Source organism: Carassius carassius, chromosome 18 (genome assembly GCF_963082965.1).
Source record: "Carassius carassius chromosome 18, fCarCar2.1, whole genome shotgun sequence".
NCBI lineage: Eukaryota > Metazoa > Chordata > Actinopteri > Cypriniformes > Cyprinidae > Carassius > Carassius carassius.
The window spans coordinates 17,387,666-17,395,883 of NC_081772.1; positions in this window are offsets into that span (position 1 = coordinate 17,387,666).

Genomic DNA, 8,218 nt, shown 5'->3' on the forward strand with positions numbered 1-8,218 from the left:
ATGCCGATGAGTGATGCAGTGTCGTCTGAGAGCCCGAAGACCACGGGCATCCAATAAAGGTCTCTGGTCTTGTCCCTTACGCACAGAGATTTCTCCAGTTTCTCTGAATCTTTTGATGATGTTATGCACTGTAGATGATGAGATTTGCAAAGCCTTTGCAATTTGACGTTGAGGAACATTGTTTTTAAAGTTTTCCACAATTTTTTTACGCAGTCTTTCACAGATTGGAGAGCCTCTGCCCATCTTTACTTCTGAGAGACTCTGCTTCTCTAAGACAAAGCTTTTATAGCTAATCATGTTACAGACCTGATATCAATTAACTTAATTAATCACTAGATGTTCTCCCAGCTGAATCTTTTCAAAACTGCTTGCTTTTTTAGCCATTTGTTGCCCCCGTGCCAACTTTTTTGAGACCTGTAGCAGGCATTAAATTTTAAATGAGCTAATTAAGTGGATAAAAGTGTAGAATTTCTCAGTTTAAACATTTGCTACGTTGTCTATGTTATATTGTGAATAAAATATTGGCTCATGTGATTTGAAATTCCTTTAGTTTTCATTTTATTAAAATTTAAAAAACGTCCCAACTTTTCCGGAATTCGGGTTGTATATAGACGACATACTCATCTACTCCCGGGGCTTGGCCAGACATCGTCAGCACGTAGCAGAGGTCCTGAAGTGGTTACGACAGTTTCAACTCTTCCTAAAAGCAGAGAAGTGCACCTTCACCAGATTCAAGTTCATCATTTCCTATCGATCAGGTCCCCGTAACGCCAAGGCAGATGCCTTGTCCTGCATCCATACCTCGGAGGAAATAGTTGAAGAACCTTAAAAGATAATCCCCACTAATCTCATTTCCAGTCCAATCCAATGGACAGCTCCTCCAGTCGCCTCTGATGAAGTTCTTGCCACTCCGCCGGGCTGTCCCCCAGGACACCAATATGTACCACAGACACAGCACACTCCTCTTATCCACACCACACACTCCTCCTTGAGCACTGGCCACCCCGGGGCTGACGCCACTCTCTCGCTGCTAAAAGATTGCTTTTGGTGGCCAAACATGGCAAGGGATGTGAGATGGTTCGTGCAAGGTTGTCCTGAGTGTGCCATCTCCAAGAGCCCCCGTAACTTACCTACGGGAAAACTGCTTCCAATACCCATACCAAGCCATCCCTGGTCACACCTAGGAGTCGACTTCATCACCGATCAACACCCCCTCTAACGGTAACACCTGCATTCTAATCATAATCGATCGATTCTCATAGTTCTGTTGCCTCATTCCCATCAGAGGCCTACCCACAGCTCTTGAAACAGCAGAGCTCCTGTTCAACTGGGTCTCCAGGCAATATGGCATTCCTCAGGATATTCTCAGATCGTGGGCGCAATTTATATCCAGAGTGTGGAAATCCTTCTTCAAGCTCCTTGGTGTGACCATAAGCCTCTCCTCTAGCTATCATCCTTCAGTCTAATGGACAAACAGAACAAAAGATACAAGAAGTCGGGCGTTTCCTACGAACCTTCTGCCATGGCCACCAGGACTCTTGGAACCATTTCCTGGGCTGGGCCAAGATGCCCATAAAACTCTCTACATCAACTATCAACTGGACTCACTCCCTGCCAGTGCATGCTCGTTTACCAGCCCCCACTGTTTCCCTGGTCTGGAGAGCCCTCGGATGTTCCTGCCGTTGATTACTGGTTCCGGGAGAGCGAGAGAGTCTGGGACAATGCTCATTACCATCTACAATGGGAAGAGCGCAGAGAGTAGATGACAGCCAACCTTCACAGAGCCACAGCCCCCACTTACCAACCAGGTCAGAAGGTTTGGCTGTCCACTTGTGACATCAGGCTGCACCGCCCAGCAAGAGGTTAAGCCCCAGATTCGTTGGTCCATTCACCATCCTGGAACAGATCAATCCAGTCACGTACAAACTGCAACTTCCACCACAATATAAGATTCATCCCACTTTTCTCTTATCACTCTCTTATTTACACAGAACCTGACCAGAGAGAGGAACCCCCTCTCCCATTGCTCCTGGAGGAAGGTTCGATATACAAGGTCAAGGAAATCCTGAAATCCCGGTGCTGTAGTGGTAGACTGGAGTATCTAGTCGTCTGGCAGGGCTATGGCCTCGAAAAATGTTCTTGGGTCCCCAGAGACGATATCCTAGATGCTGCACTTCTGGAGGGTCTAACTTCACATGGCACACCCTGATCGTCCAGCCCCTCCGGGTAGAGGAAGACCACCACGTCATCAGGGTATTCGACCCTGAGGAGCGGGCCACGGAGGAAGGGGTACTGTCCCAGATCGGTCAGGCTCATTACCCAGCCAATCCCTCCCCATCTCACCTGATCTCAATTCATTCACCACTCAGCCACCACACATAAGCACACACCTCAGCTTCATTCACCATCCGATCTCGTAACTAAACAGTGGAATTAACCTCTGGTCTTGTTACTAGCATTGAACGTATTGACTTACCTTACTGCTTACCTCCTCTCCCCTACTCCAGCGTAGATCTCCTCCATCATCCTTCCAAGGCAAGCCCCAGTGACTACACTGACGTATGTGCTCCTCCCGTTCTCCACTCCATCATCTGAGACTCATGTAAGAAAGAAAAGCTTGTTACTCATCAAATTCTACTCCAAGTAATTATATCATCCATGGATTTGCTCACCTGTTTCCCTCTCAAGTCCTCTTTGTGCTCACCTGTGAAAATAAACAATTCTGTTTATACTTACCCTCTGCTTCTGTGTATACGTGTTACACCTGCAGAGGAAAAGCAAAATAAGGATAGAGATTCTAACCTGAATTACTTAATGCACAGCTCTGCTCTTGACATCCGCTTATCAGATGTTTTGTTCCGTCCGTTGCTTTATCACTGTCAATCATAGCATTGACTCGCAGAACAATTTATCGACATCATTCATTTTGTACACTCTCATTTGTCATTCCTGAAATGTATAAGTGGACATTTAGTCCTCTTAGACATTATGTAGAGAAACCGATCAAAGGGTACTACCCATTATAGCAGTGTTGAACAGAAATGACTGAGCTGGCTTATCTAAAAATGGAAAGTAAACGGGCATATAGTCAATTGCCTCCTCTGCCTATTAATAGTTTTCATATGACATCACACCCTTACAGAAACACCCACATGACGGGCAAAACAAGGCTTTCCTCCACTGACTGCTAGCTATTTTATTTGAGGTTTGCATTAAGACACTGATATTTAAAAGCAAACTTCAGTACACTCCTTATTAATGATGCAGACTTTGTACAGGCAAGCAGATAAACCCAGAATCTAAACGCAATTGCAAAGTTTCACATTAAATGTTTTCTCACAGAAAACCATTATAAAGAAAACACATATTCCTAGCTTGTCTGCTTGCCTGTAAGAAGCAAGCATCATCAATAAAGTGTTTCCTGAATTTGATCTTTTAATATCACTGTTTAAATGGGTCTTTAAGTGTTTTCACATTAAACATTTTAGAACGTCACATATTTCGGCAGGTGTTTTATATGTAATTGAAATGGCCAAAACTTGCATTTTGATCACATATCTTTGTTGTTTTTTTCTTTTAAGAGATGATGTAAATATTTATGGATTGGAAACAAAAGTTAAATTGACAGGTTTGTGCTGCAATTCTATGGATGTTTTGCCCACCAGGTCTTTGAGCCAGTCACGTGACTGAAAACTATGAATAGGCCAGGTAGCACTGGCCCTGCTATAACCTCAGTTTCCCAAGGGAATAAGCAAGGGACCTCGAGTTCAGAACATTTGTTGCAGCTATTTTAAGATTATTTGTGCAGAAGACTTTCATCAAAAGAAAAGAAAAGAAAAGAAAAGTAGTGACTTTTATCACTTTTAAATAAAGAAAATGCATCAGTAAGCACATTCCAATTTGCTTAGGTGTCAAGACTTCATAGCAAACATGCAAAGACAGCATGAAAAAGTGGGTAAATTCATATTAACACACAGGCTGACAGTATTGCTTGAGTAAGTGCTGAGGAAAGTACATTAAGAATGAAATATTGAATGGCCTTTGCCAATGTTTGTGCACTGGGAAATGTTTGTGTGGTCATAATGTTGATTTACATGACAACTTGCAAAACTCACAAAGCTTGCAGCAAAAAGCATAAGACCCAGGTAAAATGTGGGTGCGTGTTTGCATATGTGTGGGAAGAATAAGAATCTGAGGTCCTGCAAATAAACAATATTTACTGACAAATTGCAAGGAGAATATTTCCAGTGTCTTGGCTGTCATATAAACTAACTAATTGCCCAGTTCTGCCAAGGCAACATGCAATTTCATTCTTCTCTCTAACAAAAAGCAAATTAACTGGGTGAGCAGTCTCCAGTTTTAACAAACAGCCTAAACAGTGGAAATGGACATTGTTTTTATTCTCGGTATAACTTGTCAAGGTTCATGTTTTTTAGCCACTTGATATAATTTCCTTCCAGTGAATAATAATGTTGTACCACAAAATGTATTTTGTGTGTGTGTGTGTGTGTGTGTAGGGGCCACAAGTTTGAGCTACACTGTAGTCATTTTATTTATTTATTTCAGAGTCTAAATATTAGTAATTATTAGTCACAGTATTTGTTCATTGCTAACATATATGTCCACAATGATAAAGCTTTTTTTTCCTGTCTCTCTCTTTTTTTTCTCTCCCAGGCACTCTCATACAGTACAGTAGCAGATCAATATTGTTTCCTCCTTAATTTTTAAAGATGTCAATTCACCTTAAACTTTAATGCAGTTTAATTGCAGTGGGAGAGTCTAGAAACTGTCGTCTGTGAAAGTAATCATTCTATTTTGAGTGCTTTCCATTTGTTTACCCCTCAGAGTGCAAACAGAAGGCTGAGAAAGGTCAGGAACCATCGCTGAGATCTCCGGTAGACTCAGATTCTGTTTGTATGAATGGAACAGTGGATAAAAGGAAGATAGAGAGGTTTTTGAGTGCTCTGAATACTGTCCCGCTGACTTAAGGGCTCCCCTCCACCCCTATAACTGGAGTAAAAGAAGAGCTGAAGAAGAAAAATGAGGATGATGTTGAGAGAGACTCGTAGATAAATAATGGAAAGAAGAAGACCAGAGGAGAATCAGCTTTGAGTTGTTAGCATATTATACAATAATTTAGACTTTGAAGCTTTGAGGGGCTCAATATTATAAAGACATTTAGGAAAAAAGATACTTTTCTGATGCAAGTTAATAAAATGTCAACTAAAGAGTTTTTAAATTAAATCCTAAAGGTGTGGTAACATTAGCAAAACTTTGGTGAATTTTTGCTGGCAAGAAAGGTCCATTGACCACAAATCTCACACAGATGTCACTTTAAACAGTGTTCTTTTGGTCAACATGGTAAATTCGATTAAATAGGTCTTAAGTAAAAACTGCTTTGTATTCAATTATACAGAAAATAAAGAAAATGGCACAAAGGGGGTGGAAACTTAAAAAAGCCGTTGTCTGAAACTTGCCAAGCTTTATGTAATTGCCTTACTTGTTATGGTGGTACTGAATTGTCAGACATACTGTCATCATTATCAAGCAATTTAAATTCATCATTCATTATAATCTTTAAAAACAAATGAATAGCTGTCATCTCAGAGGTCTGACATCTTTAAACAAAGACATGGTACATAAAAATTTGCAATCAACAGTTATGAACAACGGCCCAGAAACAGACTGTAAGTTCAGCTTATGTTAGACAAGAAACATAGTCAGTGAAAAAAGTCACATGCTCTCACAGTATACAGGCTAAGGAGTGAAATTCATAGAAGTACACTTTCTTAAGAATTGCACCTCCAGAAACACAAACTTGGGCCCTAGTGCTTTGGAGGGACGGGCATTCTAAGCTGATACACATCAGTGCATTTCAAGTCCCCTGTGAATGTGTGTGTGTCCCAAGGCATGACTGTGACTGGACTCACTGAGTCTCTCAGCCATATTCCCTCTGCAGTCTCTGAGTCCCCTGTCCCAGAAGTCCGTCTACCTCGTCCAGACAGCCAACAAGACATAAAACCAGTTTATATCTAGGAACTGGTTTGGAAAGGTTAGAGGTTTGCCAACTGTTTGTTTAGACTTTGCCTTTGTGAAAATGGCTCAGGGCAGTGCAATTTCTTGCATGCCTTGCTCCAAATTCAAGTAAGGGCCTGTCTCTTTCTTTCGGTTATGTCTGGTTTGAATACTTTCTGCATATAAAATACTTTCTACTAAAGTTTTTATCTTCACCCTCTCTCTATCTCTGCCTGTCAATCTCTTTTTGTCCTTTACTTTCTCCCACTAGCTGTTGTGCCAGGTGCAGTTGTGTCTCTGTGCAGTGAAGCAATGTCTCCAGAATTACTTTAAATTTGCAAAACAGCAACACACATAATCTGCCATGAACAGCAGGGAAAAGGGACTTCACTCTGTATCTAATTTCTGCAAACATTAATGTGGCTTGGTGTGCTAAATGTTATTTCAGTGTGAACTGTCTGTCCATAGGCATCCTTAATAACGGGGACCTGTCAGCAACTCTTTTTACCAACTGATTTTGCCCCTACACTTATGGCAAATAGTGGAAACTGTCGAGCAGAGGTTTCTGTTTTGTTAGTGCATAGTGTAATGAATGGTGACCATGTGCTGGAATTCCAGAAACCCAGAACCAGTCATATTGAAAGAAAAAGAGTTGCCACATACTTGTTTATAAATATATTTATCCACCTACAAAAGTCCAGGACTAAGATTTTAATGTTTTTGAAAGAAGTCTCTTAGGCTCACCAAAACTGAATTTACTTGATTAAAAAAATACAGTAAAATCAGTAACATTATTAAACATTATTACAAGCATCCAGTACAGTTTGTGTGTGTGTGTGTGTGTGTGTATGTGAGTGTGTGTGTGTGTGTGTGTGTGTTTTGGCTTTTTTACAGAAATGTATGTTTTCAGCAAGGATGCATTGAATTGATCAAAGTTACATTTTGAAGTACATAACTAATTATTGTGTAATTAGTATGATAGTTAATATGAATAATTATTATGAATATTAACTGTCCACCTCTATTTTCAGGTTTATGCAACTACACAGATGGCAGATGATGTGATTGTGTAGCTTTATTATTCCATTGATGATTTACTCTTAAATGCACATGTGAGTGTGTGTGCGCGTGCGTGCGTGCGTGTGTGTGTGTGTGTGTGTGTGTGTGTGCTTGCTCACAAGCTCAGTGTCACTGTAATGAAGTCTAATTTAATTATGAAATAGGAGACCCAGCACAGCTCACTTGGCCCTCATGGTACAGTGAGAAGCAGCAGTAATAGCCGGCCTGCACTCTGATAAGCAGCAAAGCAGTAATTGGGATGTCATGAGCCACAGGTGGGATGCCTTCCCACATTTTTCTGAGCAATGTTGGATGAGCTACCTGACTTTAATTAAAATGAGCTGCTTCAGGAAGAGCTCGCTAGTTTGCTTGCAAATCAGTACATTTACTACTTAATCATACAGTATCTAATGTACCATCATGTGTGAATGTGTTTATTCAACATTTATGATCCTGATCCTAACCAGGGTTATTTAAATTAACTAAAAGTAAAACCATTAAAAAGATTTCAGTATATAAAATAAAATAAAATGTAACTTAAAATTAAAAGTGTTTTTTTTTTTTTTTCCCTATGTTAAGGCAATATTTTTCATACTTTCATACTTTTTCTACTAGTATAGTTTAGTTAACATGGTTTAACAAAAAAAAAAAAAAAAATCAAAATGGGTTATATGAAACTAAAACTGAAATAAAAACTATATAGACATATTAAAAGAATAATCATATAAAATACACTCAATTAAATTACTATTCTATTATACTAAATAATTATGGAGGATGAATAAGAGAGAGTGTTTGCATAGTTAAATGACTGCTCAATCCATTTCTGCCAATGTGGTGACAGAGTGACAGCAAAAAGAGCAATGGGTGTGACCATCAATATAATGAGCATTTAAACTTAACCCATTAATGCTTAACAGCTGAAATTCTTCTTCGTTGAGTTACCGCCATGCACAACCTCTGGTGTAGGAATAGTTTTAATTTCACAGTCATTATATCGTCAGACACAAATCAAAGATCAAAGAATGGAACTGACAGATGATACATTTAAAACTGTGGGACAAAAATATTGATAGTGTAGAATATAGTAAAGGTAGCCTAAGTGAAGGAGGAAGCTCTGTAAAATGAGTCTGCCCTTGATGTG